General features: G+C 41.0%; 1 pseudogene; it reads right to left on the minus strand.

Moving 5' to 3' along the window:
• The window catches only part of LOC119896614, an 858,889-nt pseudogene that overhangs the window by 53,377 nt on the left and 785,863 nt on the right, over positions 1-19,649 (minus strand).

Genomic DNA, 19,649 nt, shown 5'->3' on the forward strand with positions numbered 1-19,649 from the left:
TTTTTATTACTTCATTAATTGCCTTTTTCGAAGCAGCATGAGGTTCAACATGATTCCTGCCCAAAGAATCCAATTAAAATCTCCCCTAAAAATAAAAACTCATCTGAACCACAGCTAGTCAGAGTGTCACTGAGAGGATTAATAAAACGGACTCTGAGCCGACATTTGGAGCATAAACATTAATGAATGTGAGAGTGAAACACTCAAACTTGGCTCTGACCATCATCAGCCTTCCTTAAGTTCAGAAGAAGTCGGCAGAAACTTTTTAGAAAAGAGGACGGCTACCCCCCCGCTCACGGAGGTCAAGGAGCTTAACACGACCTCCCCGTCCCATTCTGATCTCCAGTCAGTTTCACTGGACCTGTCGCTGTGTGTTTCCTGGACAAACAACACTTTTCAGCTTCATCAGCTCAGATAGCTGCATCCTCTTCCTGATGTCTGCAGCTCCATTTAAATTCAATGAAGCAACTTTAAATCCCTCATTGAAGAAATAAAAAGGAGACAACCAGACAGCACACACAGACTGAGAAAAAGAAAACCTTTAGTTTGATTCCTCTCCATCTTCTTCATTAAGTTCATGTCTGATCTTCACCACTATTTTCCTCAACCTGTGAACCTCCTGCTCAGTTAAACCCTCTCTTCCTTTGGCCCTCAGCTGTGACTTGACTGAGTTAAGAAAAGCCTCTTTGTCTGGAAAGAAACTTTCAGCTTTTACCCTTTTACATTCTTTGTTTTCTGTAGAAACAGTTTGATTTTCTCAACCCCATAAATCTGTTTATTCAGCTCTCCTGGGGTCATTTTGTTCAGTGAGACATCTAAACGGCCTTCCACACTGGAGTCATACTCCGCCATCGACTCCTTCACAGTCTGCTTCTGTTTGTCTTTGCTGACTGTAACCTTCTTTGCTTTTGAGCCTTTACTGTCGATTTCAGATTTTCTCTTCTGCCGAGTGATTGTCAGGCTGCTCTCCTCACCAACCATGTCTACATCTGCACTTTCTGTCAGAATCTCCTCTGGCCCAGCTGTCTTACTATCTTCCGCCGCCTCCTCCTCCTCCTCCCCATCTTCCTCCTCCTCCCTGATACGGATCTCTTTTGACGGATAGTGCCTGCCGACACTGTTGCATCTCCTCCACCGGCTACATCTCCTGCACTGGGCCGCTGGTCTGCCGCTGGGCCTGACCGGCGGCCGCCATCCCGGTCAAAAACCTCCGCTTCCCGACGTAGGATCCTGAAGGAGGCTGTGCTCAGACGCTCCGGAGGCCGTCTCTACCCTGCACCGTCGGGTAGCCCTTCTCTCAGGTCTGTTACTGCTATTCCAACACAACACTCGGCAGCTCACACACTCCATCCTCAGTCCGCACACAGTGAACCCCACAACCGGCATCTCCTCGTCCCCTTTTGTGTGACTCCATAACCAGAAACCTCCGTTTCTTTAACGCTACCACTCACTGCTTCCCTGGTGCCACCACAGCTGACATTTTAAAAAAACTCCAGGACCTGATGCCGTCGCTTCCGTCCTCCATCACAAGAGTGATAGTCCATGTCGGAACAAATGACACAGCTCTTCGGCAGTCTGAGCTGACAAAATCAGATTTTAACCGTCTTTTTAACTTTTTAAAACAGTGTGGAAAGTCCGTTTTTATCTCTGGTCCATTCCCACAGTCGGTCGCGGTGCTGGCCGCTTCAGTAGACTCCTTGGCCTCCACGACTGGCTCCAGTCCACCTGCAGGGCTCATCGTGTGTGTTATGTGGATAATTTTAATATTTTCTGGCAAAGAATGTCTCTTTTAAGACAGACGGACTTCACCCAAACAAACGGGGCTCAGAAATGTTAGCTGCGCACATACAGCATGTGGTGCGGTCCACACATGACTTACGTGAATGACTAATCATTCATGCAGCACACCTGGACACACCACCGCTCACTGAACAGATCTCTGCCTCACTGCCACAAACAACTGTCTCCACCTGCTGGCATGTAAAGCCGTCTGCTCCCAGCGCTGTTCCACAGACTTCTATTCCTGTCATCATCACGCATAGACCAGCAAACCGAAATGTGCACATCCCACACAGAAATATTAGTAATCTCTTAAGGATTAGGACAACTGCACCAACTCCAGCACCCAGAACAAACTCATTTAAAATGGCTCTCTTCAATGTGAGATCACTTTCAAGTAAGACTTTTATCTTAAATGATTTTATCTTGTCTGCAAATCTAGATTTTATGTTTTTAACTGAATCCTGGTTGCAGATGAATGACTATAGCCAGCTAGCTGAACTGTGTCCGCCTCAATATGATTGTTTTAGTCAACCGAGGGTCAGTGGTCGTGGTGGTGGGCTAGTGAGCGTGTATAGGAAATATTTAAAATGTCATCAAGTAGGCTGTGATGAATTTAACTCCTTTGAAGTTCTCACTCTTAAAGTTGGAGGGCTGCATCATATTTGTCATAATTTATCGCCCCCCCCAAAACCGCCTGGAGGATTTTTATCAGAACTTCCTGAATTTTTATCTACTCTGGTTTTAAATTATGACAGAATTGTTCTTTGTGGCGATTTTAATATTCATGTTGATGACCCCACCAATCTTAATGCAACTGACTTTTTAAATATGGCCACTTCTTTTAACTTCAAACAACATGTCAAAGGGCAAACACATAACCGTGGTCATACACTGGACTTAAACTACCAACTGTACTGCACCAAACAATGCGTACATTAAACGTGACTCTTGCTGTTTACAAGAAGAAATGCACAATATTATATATTGTATAATCAGCTACTGTTGCTAACATATTTCTCTCGGTCCAGGTTTATTTATTGATTGTTTTCTTCTTCTAACTTTACCCTGGTATAAGGTTAGTGCTTGCATAATGTTACAGAATGGCCGCTCTACAAGCTGGGCTTTTATTTTCATTTCATTTCATTTTAATCTTTGATACTCTCTTGTCTTCAGTTGCCTGTTTGGTATTGAAGTGATCCAAAGTAACTAAAAGTATCAGTATCAGATTACATGTTTAAACAAGTAATTAGTAATTGTATTGTATTACATGTTTAAAGTAACCCTCCCAGCCCTGAGTGTTGTCTTTAAGGAGCATGAAAACCTGCCTCCGCTGACACACAACATGTAACTATGCAGTGGAAAAAAGGTCAGCCTTGACTGATGCTCTGTTGTCTTTTATTGAACTTCCTTGCAGTGAGCAACGTACAGACCAACGGAAGAGCTGAACAGAAATTTACAGACAGAAAATAAGACAATGCATTAGCTTAACACATAACCGGAAAGTTAGCAATTTGCACTAAATACACTCAAATGTACTCAGACACAAACTATAGCAGTAAACATACCTTGTAGCCGCTCTGGACTGGTGCTAAAGTACCTTTATCTTTTGAACACTTCACCTGTTTCGACCACATCACTAACTTTGGCCGTGCTGTCCAAGATATAACAATGGCTCCATTGATGCGGGAGTCAGACTTCACGCTGCCTCAGCCCACCACCTCTCCAGCCGCTAAACTGGCCTCCTCTACAGAGCACTGTGCTGCCGGGGTTGGAGCCCTACTGGTTTTGGTTGCCGTACGCGTGCACGTGTTGTGCGCAGCAGCTGCGGACTGCCTCCATCCCAGATTCGTCTCACATTCACAAACATGTTCCTGGCGAGTTTCAAGTCGCATCTTTGATGTACGGCGGCGATCATGATTGTATAAGTGAGCTCTACATCAGAGCCACATAGGAAAAAAGAAATGAAAGAAAATAGACTTTTTACTAAATCGCGTCAAGCTGGATTCAAACTCACCTGAGCAATAAGTAAGACCTTCTCCCAGCTCTCCACGTTACCTGCGAGCTGATCGACCAATCACAGAGTACTGTCGTCCAGTCACGTATTGATGAAGCACGTCATCATCCAGGTAACACTTTGTTTGGGCTCATCTAAAACAACTGGAGTACTTTTAAACAGTGACGATCTGACTCCCACAATACTGTGAAAACATGGATTTGATGTTTGATGAAGATGTTTCTTGTTATATTAAGATTTAAATGTGGAGCTCAACATTGCTCTGCCACAGTCAATGGACTAAACCACTGAAGAAAAGAGACTTTAGCATTAAGATCCTCAGTGTGGATCAGTATAATATCAGCCTTATGTCTGCACTTTAGTGTCACCACAACTTTCTCAGGTCCAGCTCTCTCAGATGGGAGGGGTTGGACTTCAGAGCTGAGGCCAGAGAAGCACAGCTGATCTCTGACAAACTGCAGCCCCTCAATCTGAATAGAGAATAAATGATGGAGATAATAATCCATTTCTAATCCAATCATCAGATGTGTTCAGGTTTTAAATGTGGAGCTCAACACTACTAGCTTCCAGCGCCGCAGAGAGTGGCAGCATGACACAGCAGCTCCCTCCCCTTTCCTAGTTGTAACCTTTTTATCTTTTATATATTTCTATTGAACTTACATTCTAACGTTAAGCAGGTGCAGGTGGATCAGGACCTGGTGGCCTGGATCGCTGACTGATCTCAGGCCAGTCTGGAATAAGTCAGACATGTTGGTACTTCTGTTACTTTCATTTTCTTCTGCTTCTTCTAGTTCAGAACAATCAGGTGTCATTTTATGAAAAATACTAAGACAGATGTTTTCTACAGAATTCCAAAATGTTCAACATGAAATAAATAAGTAAATACAAAACTCCAGCTCTTTAACACCTGTCCCAGCACTTCTGGTTCTCATTTCAAAGCACAGATTTAGCCTCTCCTCATCACCACTGTCATCTCCATCAACACACAGCTGACTGACTGTGAGCTTCATCCTCAGTCGTCCTTCTAACTGGATCAAATGTGCACTGAGCAAAGAGAGAGTCTCGTTCTCTTCATCTTAAATGTAACCGAGTTCCTTCCTGTACAAATGTAGTGTATTATTTATGCTCCTGTTTACTGGCTGAGTCAGAACACAAAGTCACATCAAATGATGTGGTGTAGGGCTGGGCCCAATTATCCACGAAATTGATGTCATCGATTAGGAAATATCTTTATTTGCATAACATGCGTCGGCGGGTCGCAGTGAAGTGCTGCGTCCAGTTAAAGCAGCGATTCCGTCCGGAGAACGAGCTGCAGAACAAAAAAACGACCATCACAAAGAATTTTAGACAGAGACCCAACAACATGTTGCTCTGTGAGCTCTGCAAACTGGAAATGTCTTCACTGCAGCACAACTGCTGAGCACGAACAAGTGAAAGCATCCTGGAGCTCTTTGTCGAGACGGCAGCACGTTCACTTTTTGTCCCCACACAAGCCCGATATATCAGGATGATCACCACAAGGAACAGGTTTTCTGTTAGGAGCAGTGACCTAATACTTACTCATCCATTTTCTAAGTGGTTCTTTATTGCCCCCATGTTAAAAGGTGGTGGGGATGGAAGTGAACAGTGTGGAGGCAGTGACTGAGAGGAGGATGAGAGGGAAGCTGAAAAATCACGGTAACAGATCAGACACGATACTTCAAACAGCTGCATCTGGAAATATGCTTTACACTCTGTGTGTGTGTTTGAGCTGCTATGTATAAATGTATAACTTCCTGTAAAACACTGTATTCTAAAGGTTTTGTATAAAAGGACATTATTCCTGAAAATGTGTTAAACTTCTTTTAATTTTATATATACACGTGTCTAACTTGTAACAAAAATGATAAACATTAGATTTAATTTCACAGCACATTGAGGATAAATCCTACAGTTTCCTTAATAACATGAATCCAGTTTGAGTTCAGACTAAATGTGGAAACTGTTCAGACTGACAAAAAAAAGAGTTGTTGTGATTTGTGCTCAGACAAACGCAGATAACAAGAGAACTGAAGGAAATTTGAAACTTCTGTTATGGATTAAATTTGGATTAGAGCAAAATACATGAACTGACCTCAGAGTCTCCAGTCTACAGTGTGGACTCTCCAGTCCAGCAGACAGCAGCCTCACTGCTGAATCCTGCAGATTGTTGTTACTCAGGTCCAGCTCTCTCAGATGGGAGGGGTTGGACTTCAGAGCTGAGGCCACGACTTCATAGTGAATCTCTGAGAGTCCACAGTCAGAAAGTCTGTGATGACAGAATATAAAACTTAAAGTATAATAAAATCTGACACTTTGTTCTAAAAACAAACAAAGGCACAGTTCATTTTGCATCACAAAGCACATTAACATGAGCGGCTGCAGCTCAGCTGCTCAGCCATTGATCACAAGGTTTGTGGTTTGAAACTTGAGCTCCTCCTGTCCACATGTCAAAGTGTCAACATAATGAAGCACATTATTACTGCTTTGGACAAAAGTGTCTGACTGTAATGTGAACATGTCATATTGTGATTAACAGGTGCTGTGATTTGTGTTTATTAAACTTTATTTTAACGTGATGTTCACTGAGCTGTAAAATCACTGCAGGTTGAACTGCACTCGTATAGATTTACCTCAGTCATGTGCTTGTGTGTGTTTATCTTATTATGTCACTGCATCTGCTTTTCATCTCCCATTAAATTCATTTAATGACATCTATTGCATTGATAGTATAATTAGTACTGAAGACTGTATTATTAACATGTTCTGGGTAACAGTTGTTCTCAAGTGGAGTTCAGCTGTTTAACAGCATCATTTCTTCTCTGAGCTCGGTGATGATAAAATCCCTCCACTGAACTGAAGCTGCTGAGCTCTCCTTCACTGGCAGAATGAACCTGGAGGCCGTCCCAGCAGCTGACTGTGTAATGAGCTGATGTCTGAGGAAACCAGCTGCTAAATACACAAAGACTGTCCATTCAAATCCTACCAGAGAGAGAGCTTCCTTACTGTTTCTAAATCAAACTCATTTCTAATGCAGCAAAACACATGAAGAGACATTCATTGTTGGAACTAAACTATGTAAAGTGGCACATTTATTTAATGAGGATGGAGAGGGGGATGTTCTGTTTCTCTTCAAGAGGGAGGATGGCCTCCCCTCACATCCTCTCATATCAAACAATAATTATAGATATTGTATAAACAGAACAGTCCTTCATATGAAATAGCTCAGAAACTGCAGAGAATATAATGAAAACCCTTCAAGTGCCGTTAGCTCCAGCAGATCACAGATACGACATGTCTGTGTGTCTGCATAGAAGAACAAGAAACAGACACAGTATAGGAACAGAGTGCAGACACTGGATCAGTGGAAAAATAAAAAGACTGCTGTGATAAAATGACGACTGTCAAAACATTTTCAGCACAAACTCTTAATCCTCAAGTTTTCCTGCTGGATTTGTATCAAGCCTCCATCACCCAAAGAAAGATAGAAGATGATAGAAGATACTTGTGTCACTAACTTGATGGATAGAAACACAGAAATGATGTTTGGAGACATTTGGAGTTTAACACATGTAGAATTATTTCAATCAGCAGCTTTAAGACTAGTTTAGGAAACTTTTATAGTGTGGAGGTTTTATATTGAGCGAGTGTGTAAAGTGTGTATCTTTACTGTAATACTGATGCTTCAGCTTTACAGTGTTGATAATCACATCTGGACTTACCGAAACTTTCTGCAGTTCCTCACAGCTGGAATCAGTCTCAGTCGTCCCTCCTCTGATGTGTTGTACTTCTGCAGGTCCAACTCATCCAGAACCTCCTCTGACATCTGCAGCATGTAGGCCAGAGCTGAGCAGTGGATCACAGAGAGTTTCTTCTCTGATCTGTTCTTTGACTTCAGGAACTCTTGGATCTCCTGATGTACTGAGTGGTCGTTCATCTCCGTCAGACAGTGGAAGATGTTGATGCTTCTGTCAGGAGAGATCTCATCACTGTTCATCTCCTTCAGGTTGTTGATGGCTCTCTGGATGATTTCTGGACTGTTGTCTGTCCGACCCAGCAGGCCTCCTAAGAGTCTCTGGTTGGACTCCAGAGAGAGGCCATGAAGGAAGCGAACAAACAGGTCCAGGTGGCCATTTTTACTGTCGAGGGATTTCTGCATGGCTCTCCTCAGGAAGACATCCAGGGATGGATCATGGTCATTGTCCCTGTCATCATCATAATTGTAATCATCCCAGTATTTCCCCATGAAGTCCTCCAGTCTCTCTGTGTTCCTGCTGGTGTAACAGTGGAACATGTAGACTGCAGCCAGAAACTCCTGAACGCTCAGATGAACAAAGCAGTAGACTGTTTTCTGGAAGATCACACTCTCTCTTTTGAAGATCTCTGTACAAACTCCTGAGTACACCGAGGCCTCTGTGACATCAAGACCACACTGCTCCAGGTCTTCTTGGTAGAACATGATGTTTCCTTTCTCCAGCTGTTCAAACGCCAGCCTCCCCAGCTTCAGAAGAACCTCCCTGTCAGCCTCCGTCAGCTCCTGTGGACTCGTCTCATGTCCCTCATCGTACTTCTGCTTCTTCCTCTTTATCTGAACCAGCAGGAAGTGTGAGTACAGGTCAGTCAGGGTCTTGGGCAGCTCTCCTCTCTGCTCTGTAGTCAACATGTGCTCCAGAACTGTAGCAGTGATCCAGCAGAAGACTGGGATTAGACACATGATGTGGAGGCTCCTGGAGGTCTTGATGTGTGAGATGATTCTGCTGGACAGCTCTTCATCACTGACTCTCCTCCTGAAGTACTCCTCCTTCTGGGCGTCAGTGAAGCCTCGTACTTCTGTTACCCTGCCGACAACGAAGGAGGGATCCGATTGGCCGCCGCAGGTCGGGAAGTTATCCAGACGAGAGCCGAGGGAAGCAGATTCCCCTCGATGAGGTTTGTCAGCAGCAGGTTGACTGATGACTTCTGTGTGACATCAGACACAACCTCACTGTTGTGGAAATCCAATGAAAGTCTGCTTTCATCCAGGCCGTCAAAGATGAACAACAGTTTCCAGACGGCGAGCTTCTCTGCTGGGACCTTCTGTAATGTTGGATGGAAAACATGGAGCAGCGTGAGGAGACTGTGCCGCTCATCTTTGATCAAGTTCAGCTCCCTGAACGAGAGCAGAACCAGCAGACCGACATCTTGGTTTTCCGAGCCCTCTGCCCAGTCCAGAGTGAACTTCTGCACTGAGAAGGTTTTTCCAACGCCAGCGACGCCGTTGGTCAGAACCACTCTGATGGCTCTCTGTTGGCCAGGTAAGGCTTTAAAGATGTCCTGGCACCTGATTGGAGTGTCATGGAGGGTCTTCTTCTTGGAAGCTGTCTCAAGCTGCCTCACCTCATGCTGGGTATTAACCTCTTCACTCTGTCCCTCTGTGATGTAGAGCTCAGTGTAGATCCTGTTGAGGAGGGTTCCACTTCCTGTTTCATCACTTCCTTCAGTCACACGTTCACATCTCCTCCTCAGACTGATCTTATGTTCATCTAAACCTCCTGCAGACCACCTCTCACTAAAGAAGAGAAACAATAGGAGATAAAACAAAGAATATGTGCTGATTATTTTCATTACTAATATAAAAACCATCAACATCAGAATATCTGAAGAAGCAGACAGATGTCCAGTCTTACTTTGTACAGAGCTGCTCTGACTGGCTGTCTGCAGTCCAGCTCTGGTTCTGGATCTGTCTCCACACTGGGGACAGGAGGAGTGTCCCGATGAAGCAGACTGGTCCCAGTATGAGGTGATGCACCGTCTGCAGAACCAGTGTCCACAGCTGGTAGAGACTGGATCCTTCAGGACGTCCTGACACAAAGCACAGCAGGACGGCTGCTCCTCCACAGGAACAGGACTCCTCTTCCTCTCTCTGTGAAGACATTTCTTTAGAACTAAAATGATTTGTTGCTTGTTGTTGAAAAATCTCCAGATGTGTCCGACACTGTGTAGAAGCTCAGATGGTCACAGAGAACAGTAAAAGTGTCGTTACTTTTCTGTTTGAATTCAGCTTTCAGTCAGTAATGAAGATGATTGTTCCTTTTATTTCAGCTCTCCTGCTCTCAGAAACACTAATTAACTGCTTTTCCTGTCTGACTGTCTGATTAAACATTTAGTGATCTGCCTGCAGTTTGTTATTAACACAAACTCAACACTTCCTGCAGCTCCTTCACAGTAAAAGCCTCCATTAAAGAGAGCTGATTATGTCCTTCACTGTTTTACAGTCACTCTGGGCAGCTTAGCTTGAGTTAGTTAGCTTTGAACTGAGCTTAGAAGTGGTCTAAACACACAGCATGTAACAGCGGTGTCACAGGTTCAAGTCCACACGGAGCCTTGTTTGGATGTCATTCTGTTTCCTGTCACTCTCTACTGTCAACTATCACATGAAAACTATTCAAATATTGTAAAAAGAGAAGTGGTCCAATTTTCTGCCCTTTTTCCATCCACTGCTAACTTTTCCATCAGTGCTGCCCGTGGATGTTTGTTCTTCACCTTTAGGAACAATATATGGTGGAGAGAATCTGAGCTCAAAGCTCCACTTACTAATGATTCAAAGCAAAGTGTTCATCAAGGTGAGCAAAGCTGAACTACAAATGCTTTTTCACCACATGTTGCACAATTATGATCTGAAGTGATTCAAGATGCATCTGGTGGATCAGAACAGCTGATCTGAGGAAGAGCCAAACAGCTCAGTGTTTAGAGGACAAATAGGAGAAAATGAAGGACACATTTGAAGCAGATTCTTTCAGATTCTGAATCCTTCTAAATCTTTACAGTGACGTCAACGTGAGGGCAAAAATATATGAAGATGTTCTTGAAGTGTAAATTCTGAAATGGAGGTTCTCAGGTGTTTTGCTCCAGAAATCAAATCAGATCCATCTTAGTTTGAAACAGTATCTGCACTAATAGTTCTGCATCAGGAATATAAATCTGTTAGCAGAACATTTTGTCTTCATCCTCAATGCATCATCTTCCATCAGGTCAGTTTACAGTAAAAACTGTCTCTTACTTTGTGTCTGAGGGTCCAGGTTCAGGACTGAACTCTGGAGGTTTCCTTTGGACCAGTCACTCTTCATAGACAGACAGCTGGATCCTGCAGACTCTGCTCCGTCCTCCTCTTCCTCCACACAAACACTCATCTTCTGGACTTCAGTCAGTCTGAGAGGTAAAACAGTGACACTGACTGTGAGCTCAGAACACAAGAAACCAGTTCTCTGCACAAGTAAAACATATTTTGACTTTGCAATCGGGGATCAACTTTTAAAAGTTGCAGGTTCCGTGTCGGTATAGCAGCTGCGTAAAAGAACCTGGTTCTGGAACTGATGCTTGACTTCAGGAGGAAAAGAGAGGAAAATGCTCATCTATACATCAAGGGAGAGAGTTGAGAGTCAGCAGCATTTGTTGGACCTCACATGGACACTTGGGAAACAGGCAGCTCTACTTTTGAAGGGCACTGAGGAAGGTGAACCTGTCCCAGCAGCTCCTCATGGATCTTCTCTCATGACATCCTGCTGTGGTTCACAAGCTGCACTGAGGCTGACAGAAAGGCCCTACAGAGAGTTACTAAACCAGCTCAGAACATCACCAACACACAGCTGCTCTCTCTCACTGACCAACACGTTCTTCCTCCCGACTCGTCACATATTGACGCCTGGTCGAGGCCCTTTGTCGTCGTTTTTTAACGCCCTGGGCGGCCCTTTTGCTTCAATTATTGAGATTTATCAAGTTAGCAACGCTTAGCAACAACAAAAAAACGGTAAAGTTAATAATAAATATGCAACGTCCGGTATAAACTTTCAAAATAAACATCGCCATTTCGTGAAATGTTGCAGTTTGGTTGGGTTTAGGCACAGAAACTTCTTGGTTAAGGTTAGGAAAAGATCATGGTTTGGGTTTAAATAACTACGTATGTCAGTTAACACATAAGTTAAAAATATTTAATGCTGACTTTTTGTTTCACGTGGGACACAAACCCCGTTCTCCTGGTTTAAAGTCGAGGTTCTGGCCCTCCAACCACCTCCTTCCTCGGTCTTTTCGGTTAAATATCAACCTGCCTTTACCGTCAAAAACTGACGACTATGGCTCTTGACCAATGCGTCCATATGGGACGACTCAGTGACCCTGATGTCTCCGTCGGGCCACAGACATAATCCGGGACCCAACCCACCCAGATAACCACCTGTACTCTGCTGCCCTCAGGGCCCCGTTTCAGAAAGAGGGATTAGTGAAACGTCACAGTAAATCTCTCTGACTGTGAGCTCAGAGCACAAGAATCAGAAAACAAGTCTGTCCAAGAGTCACAAGAGAACAGGAAGTAACACACAAGTTCCCTCTAAGGTTTCTTTCCTCTCCAGTCCACAGGGAGAAAACTGCCTCAGAGACTTTGACAGTAACATAATAAAATGTTGGATTAACACTCACCCTGCCTCAGCCTTCAGTTCTGGGACTCTAACTGAACTCTTTCTGCTTCAGCTTCCTCCCTGTTTTCAGTGTCGCTTCTTCCCTCTCTCCAGTTACAGGAAGTCAGCTGACTTCCTGTGTGTCAGGAGCTCCTGCAAAGTCGGCCTCTGGCTCAAATAGCCTACATGGACTGCAGTTCAGGGCAGCTGCCTCAGAGCTTGTTGTATTGTCAGGAGACGATGACTTGTAATTTCATCACAAATAAATGTTAACTAGGTGTTTGATAAAACAAGACATTATTAAGTTTTTGCCCTTTATGAGTTAAAGCTGGAGAAATCCTGTTAGTGTTTCTCAACAGATTCTCTCAGATTAAGCAGGCCAGAGAAGCAGGTCAGCTACTTCAGGGGCCCATCTGGATACATAAATGAGAAAAGAATTGTGGCTCCTTAGCCACACTCTCACAACGCTTCACTAACTCTTCACTGTCTAACGTGAAGACACTTGTTTAAATTCCTACGAAGGACTTCCAAGTTGACTGTTTTCAAGTTGACGTTGCCTTATGTTCACATTCCAAAGCAGTTTTTCTCCTGCTGACAGACCTCGTGTTGTTATTCCTAAGTGGGAGGTTATTGTCTACTGTTAACTGTTGCTTCTAATTCTGTTTCATTTCGTTCAATGCAAGGGGCCTTAGAGACAGCATCAAACGAAAGGCAATTTTTCTCTTCTGTAAAAGTAAGAAACCACACTGTGTCCTGCTACAAGAGACTCACTTGACTGATGCGGATGAAAAATTTTGGTCCAATCAATGGGGTGATAATATTTTATTTTGTCATGGAATTAATCGTTCTGCAGGTACTGCTGTCCTTCTGAACAACTTCCCTGGGAAGATAGTGACATCCAAAAAGAGCACAGATGGTCACTGGATCCTCTGCATTCTTTCAATTAAATACTCTTTTATTATCCTGGGAAATGTCTATGGTTATAACAACACAAACCAAATCAAAAATCTTCTCTCTGAAATTGATGGTCTCATTAAAAGTTTGAAATTAAGTTATCCAACAACTAATATTATCTTAGGAGGAGACTTCAATATGGTATTTAATGAATGGTTAGACCGCTAACCCTCCAGGTTTCATAACCATCACTATAACCCTCATCTAGTCAGTTTCTGTAGCTCCTGATCTGTCTGACCCTTGGCGCTTTATACACCCCAACTTAAAAAACTTAGTATCTGACTGCTCTATATCTTCTGCTCCCCTGTCTGACCACTGCTTTATTAATCTCACCTTAAAACCCAGTAATTATCACAAACGAAACAAGGGTTACTGGAAACTCAAGGCCAGCTTGTTACAGTCCCAACTGTATTGCCAAGGGATTAAAGACATAATTTATGAAATTACTCAAGACCCCAACCTTCTGTCTTATAGCTCTAAATGGGAATACTTAAAATTCAAAATAAGAGTAAACAATTGCAACAATCTGCCCTTTTAGAAGAGACCAATTTGACAAGAGAGAAAAGTCTCTGCTGTAATAAACCCACACTTACAGGTACTGACAAAAGGAAACTACTTACACTACAAACCAAATTAGATAATAATATACAAGAAAAGCAAATAGAGCCTTCATCAGATCCAGAGCAAAGTGGATCGAAGAAGGAGAGAGAAACTCTTCTTATTTCTGTAGATTAGAGAAAACCCGCCAGGAAAGAAATAACAGAAACACTGGTCATTAATGAAAATGAATGCTCTGATCCTAAAACTATAACCAATGAAGTTTATTCCTTTTACAGCAAATTATATTCTTCTAGATTCTCAGCTGATGCAACAGAGGCCTTCTTTCACCAAATCAGAGGTTTTATTCCCCAAATAAATGAGGACTTCCAAATCACATGTGAGTCAGAGATCACGTATAACGAGCTTGAAAAGGCATTGCAATGTTTGACTTCGGACCGCTCCCCTGGTCCAGATGGCCTCGCAGCCAACTTTTATAAACATGTCTGGGAGCATATCAAAGTACTTTTATTTGAAACACTTAAAGAAGCTTTAAACAACCGCTCACTTCCACAGACGTTGAGGCAATTGTTCTAATTCCAAAACCAAACAAAGATCCCAAATTCTTGGACAACTGGAGACCGATTACACTATTTAAAATGATTATAAATTACTAACACACATATCTTCAAATCGTCTTCAAAAGGGTCTTCCTCAAATAATAAGTGACACCCAATCAGGATTTATGAGAGGTGGATCAATACACAATAATGTTCGCCTTGTCCTTGATTTACTTGAATATAATGAGCATATAAAGGACGACGGCTTTATTCTCTTTATGGATTTTTAATAAGGCGTTTGACACGACAGAACACCCCTTTATTTTTAAGGCTCTGGAACTCTGTGGTTTGGGGGAAAAATTCAGAAACACTATAAAATGTTTTTATTACGAGACTCAGCTCAATATCTCTCCCAGGTGGCACCACGCCTCGCTTCAATATCAACAGAGGTATAAAACAAGGCTGCAACGTCTCACCCTCACTCTTCATAATAACAGCTGAAATGTTGTCAATCCTCATCAAAATTCAGATATCGAGCAGTTAAATGTCTTTGATAGCCGAATAGTTATAAATCAACTGGCTGACGACACCACTCTGTTTCTGAAAATGTTGAGCAGGTCCCAAAGAAAACTGAAACTATAGACTCATTCTCAAAGACATCCGGGTTACAAGCGAACCTGAAAAAGTGTGAGCTGTTGTCTATACATGACTGCCACCTTGAGGCAGCATATGGTATCCCTATTAAAACTGCAGTGAAATACTTGGGCATACATATAACCAAAGATATTAAGTTAAGTGAATCTTTAAATGTCTGGAACAAATTGGATGAATGTAAAGCAAGACTAGACAGATGGTTAAATAGAGATCTTTCTCTGTTTGGTCGCATTTATATTACCAAAATGGAAAGTTTTTCAAGATGCATTTATCCAGCCTACTCTCTGTCCATCCCCAGCAAAGCTGTCAAAACCATCAATACATTAAACTTTGACTACATCTGGAAAAGAAACCCCATTATCTGAAAAAAGCGACTTTAGTGAAAGACTATGAAGATGGTGGGCTACAAGCCACAGACTTTGAGTGTATAAATGGAACCTTAAGGATTAAATGGTTAAGATGCCTTCTAGCAAACAGTGGAAGTTTCTGGTATTGTGTGTCCAGGGAATTGTTTTTTGCGCTGTGATTTTGATGTTCCAAAACTTTCTATAAAACTGTCTGAGTTTCATTCACAAGTTCTGTTATAATGGAAACTCCTGTACAAACACAATTTTACTCCCCATAACATACCCACCTGGAACCGCAGATTCATTCTCTTTAGAAATAAGTCCCTGTATCTCAACGATTGGATGGAAAACAATATTTATCTGTCACACATTTACTGGACAACTATGGAAATGTTTTATCTTTTGAAGATTTCGGTACAAAACTTAATATCCAGTGTAATCGTAAACATTATGACACGGTTATCCAAAGCATCCCATCTGCCTTCCTTTTGATGGCAAAAAATGCACTACCTCATATGTTCAACCCCTGTCTTCTTCCTTCACTGATGATTGCTGGTCACCAGTTCTGTAGAAACAAAGTGTTCTGTGATCTCTTCACTCTGACTTGCAGCCGAAATGCTGCCTCTCTTATTTTCATTCTTCTCTGAAGAAACTACGCACAGACTTCTTAAAGTTACCTTTATCACCAAAAGCTAAAGAGCTTCACTTCAAAGTATTTAATGACACATTAAGAGATCTCCTCTCACATAGATTTAACATTGATCCAACTAACTGTATATTCTGTGATGAGGACATGGAGACCACGGATCATTTGGTTTTCTTCTGTCCTTACAGGAACACATTCTGGTGTGACATGTATGATTGGCTGGATCTCCAGGTCTCTCTCCAAGTTCACTAGCGATAACATCACATTTGGAATTATAATGAAGGACAAAAATTATGAACTGCTTTTAAACACTTTAATTATCTCGGGTAAATTTTTCATCCACAAATGTAAATGTTTGAAAACACAGCCTCTTTTTACTGTCCTCAAGAAATTTGCATTATACTACAAGTCCCTGTTGTTCATGAAGAAGAAAACGTATGTAACACTTGTTCCCTGAGAAGGGGAACGAGACACTGCGTCGGTCCACCACACCTCACCCCGCCTGGAGTGCCTTGCTTCATAGAAAGGGCTAATGTGTCCTATGTGCCGGCGTGCTTATATACCCCCTCCTGTTACGCCATCACACACTACTGTTCTAGTAACACCAATAGGATTGGAGTAGTTTCATTCATAGTTCAGCCCTGCCACGCCCAGGGGCGTTCCCATAGTATTGTCACCGTCGCAGTGTTCTCGTTGTTAAGAACAGTCCGTGTTGATGCAGTCTGCAAGTAGAAGGATCCGTCAGAACCAATCATCAGCCGGCAATCTGACAGCTGACTTAACGTTTCATCCACAGACTTAGAAATAATAACACAAACAGACGTAACGCTCTTCCTGATTATCAGCTTCTATTCCACATCATGTTTTTAAAGAAATGATAATAAAATAGATAAATACAATGAATAAATAAATAATCTCTATTTCAACTATCAGACAATAAAATATTTCCATTTTCTAAACTTCTACATTCTAAACCTTCTTCAGCTCTGAACAGATTATTAAACACTGAATGATTTCAAGCAGGAACATTGTCTTCTAACGTTACATCATTTATTCTTTATTCAGATTGAGTTGGTGCAGTTTGTCAGAGAGCAGCTGTGCTTCTCTGGTCTCAGCTCTAGAGTCCAACCCCTCCCATCTGAGAGAGCTGGAGCTGAGTGACAACAACCTGCAGGATTCAGGAGTGAAGCTGCTGTGTGGTTTTCTGGAGGATCCCACTGCAGACTGGAGACTCTGAGGTCAGTTCACTGACTCTCTGTTACTATTGTAGATCTGATATGTTTAATTAACAGTTGTTACTGTTACTATTGTAGATGGGTCAATGACGTGACGCCTACATTTTGTGTCCAACTTGATTTTTTTTGACAAAAAAAGGTTGAAAGCATAAAAGCATACCATATAAATACAGGACCTCTCCCATATATGTACTCACCTTTAAGTTTAAAAAAACATTAGCTGTTTGTAATTTTTCTGATAATTGAAGTCTCAAAATGTCATGTGGTTGCGACTGTCCAGCCATGACTGCTGTTTTGAAAACTTTGAAATTACTTTTAATCTATTGAAAATTGTGTTTTGCCCTATTTGGCAGATTGTTTTGTCGTCCTCTTCAAAATCGCAAAGCGTCTGTATTTATATTTCCATAATAATACACAAGCAAACTTTGTCCGATGATGTCCATTTTATAAATATCATGTGGTGCGACCATCAACAAACGACTTTTATGTTGAAATCCATTAGAAGACAGGAAGTTGAATAATATACCAATTTTGCCAAGGACCCATTGAAACAGCAAGTAGGTTTTTAACTCTTTCTCAAAGCTGGAAAAATGTAAAATTGTAAAAGCTGGTATGTAGTTGCCACTTTTGGATAACATGTAGTATGACCTCAGAAAAACAATTAATATAAAGTTATTTCTACCAATATTTGTTTTGATTATAAATTTCATTTTCATGTTCAATTTAGTTTTTGTCCTTTAATATTCAATCTATGACTTTTACATAAAAAGTACTTTTATTGTAATATTTAATTAATTGTAACTGTTTTACCAGATGCCACTCCCAAGTAAAGAAACACTGCTCGCCATGGACAGTATGTTAATTTTGACCCTGCAGCAAAAGCGGAGTTGCTAAAAGAAGCAAAAATATTGAGTCTTTAAGAAAATTTAAAATGAAAACTATATGATGCAACATGTTGCTCTTGTGTGTTTCCATTTCTTAGGAGGAAATGCATTTTTTTTGTGAACATGTTGGCGTAGGAGCCCGTCCTCACTTGATTTATTGTGCTGCTTTACGACCCATGTTTAGGTTTTTAACGACCTCTATTGGCCGTGTTGGCTGAGTCAAACCCAGGACTTTCACACAGGAGAACCGCGTTCCATTCCCTGTGAAATCAAGTAAATGTAGAGTTATTTTCAGTTTGAAGGCAACTTTAGCCCTAACAAAATGTAGCAGAGCATTTATTTCAACAGAAATGGTGGTGCCTTGAACATCCTGTTACGTACGCCAGCCACTGGACTTCACTGTCTTTTAAATGTGGCTGCTGATTGGGTAACACCTCTGACACACCCAATAAATGAGGAAAAACATACCTACAGTTAATGAAATTAGATTAAATATATTGTCAAGTTATGTTTGTTCAAAACAAAGCCGTGAATGTGTACTGCACTAAAATAAATGTTTCTAATGAGATTTTCATCCAAAAAATTTTATGAAATGTTTGTGTTCATGAAAATTCTTTTAAATTTTAATAATGATATCTGGTAAAATATATTTTTTGTTTAAAAGTTTTTGTTTATTGAGCTCCTTAAATATATATTTTTAATGATATGCAGTGTTCATGTCATTTGGAGCGACCACTCATCATGTGGTGCGACCAATAATAACAATAACTGTATTAAATTAAAAATAAAATATCTCATTCCTGTGACTGAAATATTAATTACTGATACTGTAATTTTAAGTGAATGGTATTTTTTAAATATTTTTATCAGTTTTATTCAATTTACAGAGAAAATTAATCAATTAACTACATATAAGAAGGGGATTGTGACATTATAGAGCAAAAATATAAGATCATTATTTACAAAAACCCAAAAGAAAAGCAAATACATTGTATCTAAAACCTTTATTTTACTGAGAACTTGTAAAAACTGTTAAGCATGTTAAGGAAATTAATTAATTTTAAAATAAATTATGGTCGCACCACATGACATTTTGTAAGGCCACAAACAGTTTATGTAGCTGAAAAAACACTAAAATCATTTAATTTGAAAAAACTACATTCATTTTTGTGTACTCAGCATTCTTAATGTTTGAACAATGCCAATAAATGTTTTAGTTTTTTGTATTTTAAAATTGGCCTGTTGAAAATCCTTATACATCATTGACCCAGATCTGATATGTTTAATTAACAATTGAAGCTAATTTCTGTTCAGACATAACTTCCATGCATAAAGTTGTAAATGTCCTTTTGTTCATATTTTCATGTTTCTTGCACTAAATTTAGTCTGCAGTCACAAAGACTTGTGTTTCTTTATGAAACTGTAGAAAATGTCCGCTGTTAGTCGTTAAAGTAAATGAATGAAAATTGAAAAAATGAAAATTTTTGGTAAGTGGTCACATTTGTACACAGAAGATCCTCTGAACTAATATTTGTTTTAAACTGATCAAGTTTACTTGTTGAAGTAGCAATATTTCTTTGTTTCTGTTG

The sequence above is a fragment of the Micropterus salmoides genome, unplaced genomic scaffold (assembly GCF_014851395.1).
Source record: "Micropterus salmoides isolate LMB-PRFRI ecotype aquatic unplaced genomic scaffold, ASM1485139v1 Ms_hic_scaffold_1, whole genome shotgun sequence".
Classification (NCBI taxonomy): Eukaryota; Metazoa; Chordata; class Actinopteri; order Centrarchiformes; family Centrarchidae; genus Micropterus; species Micropterus salmoides.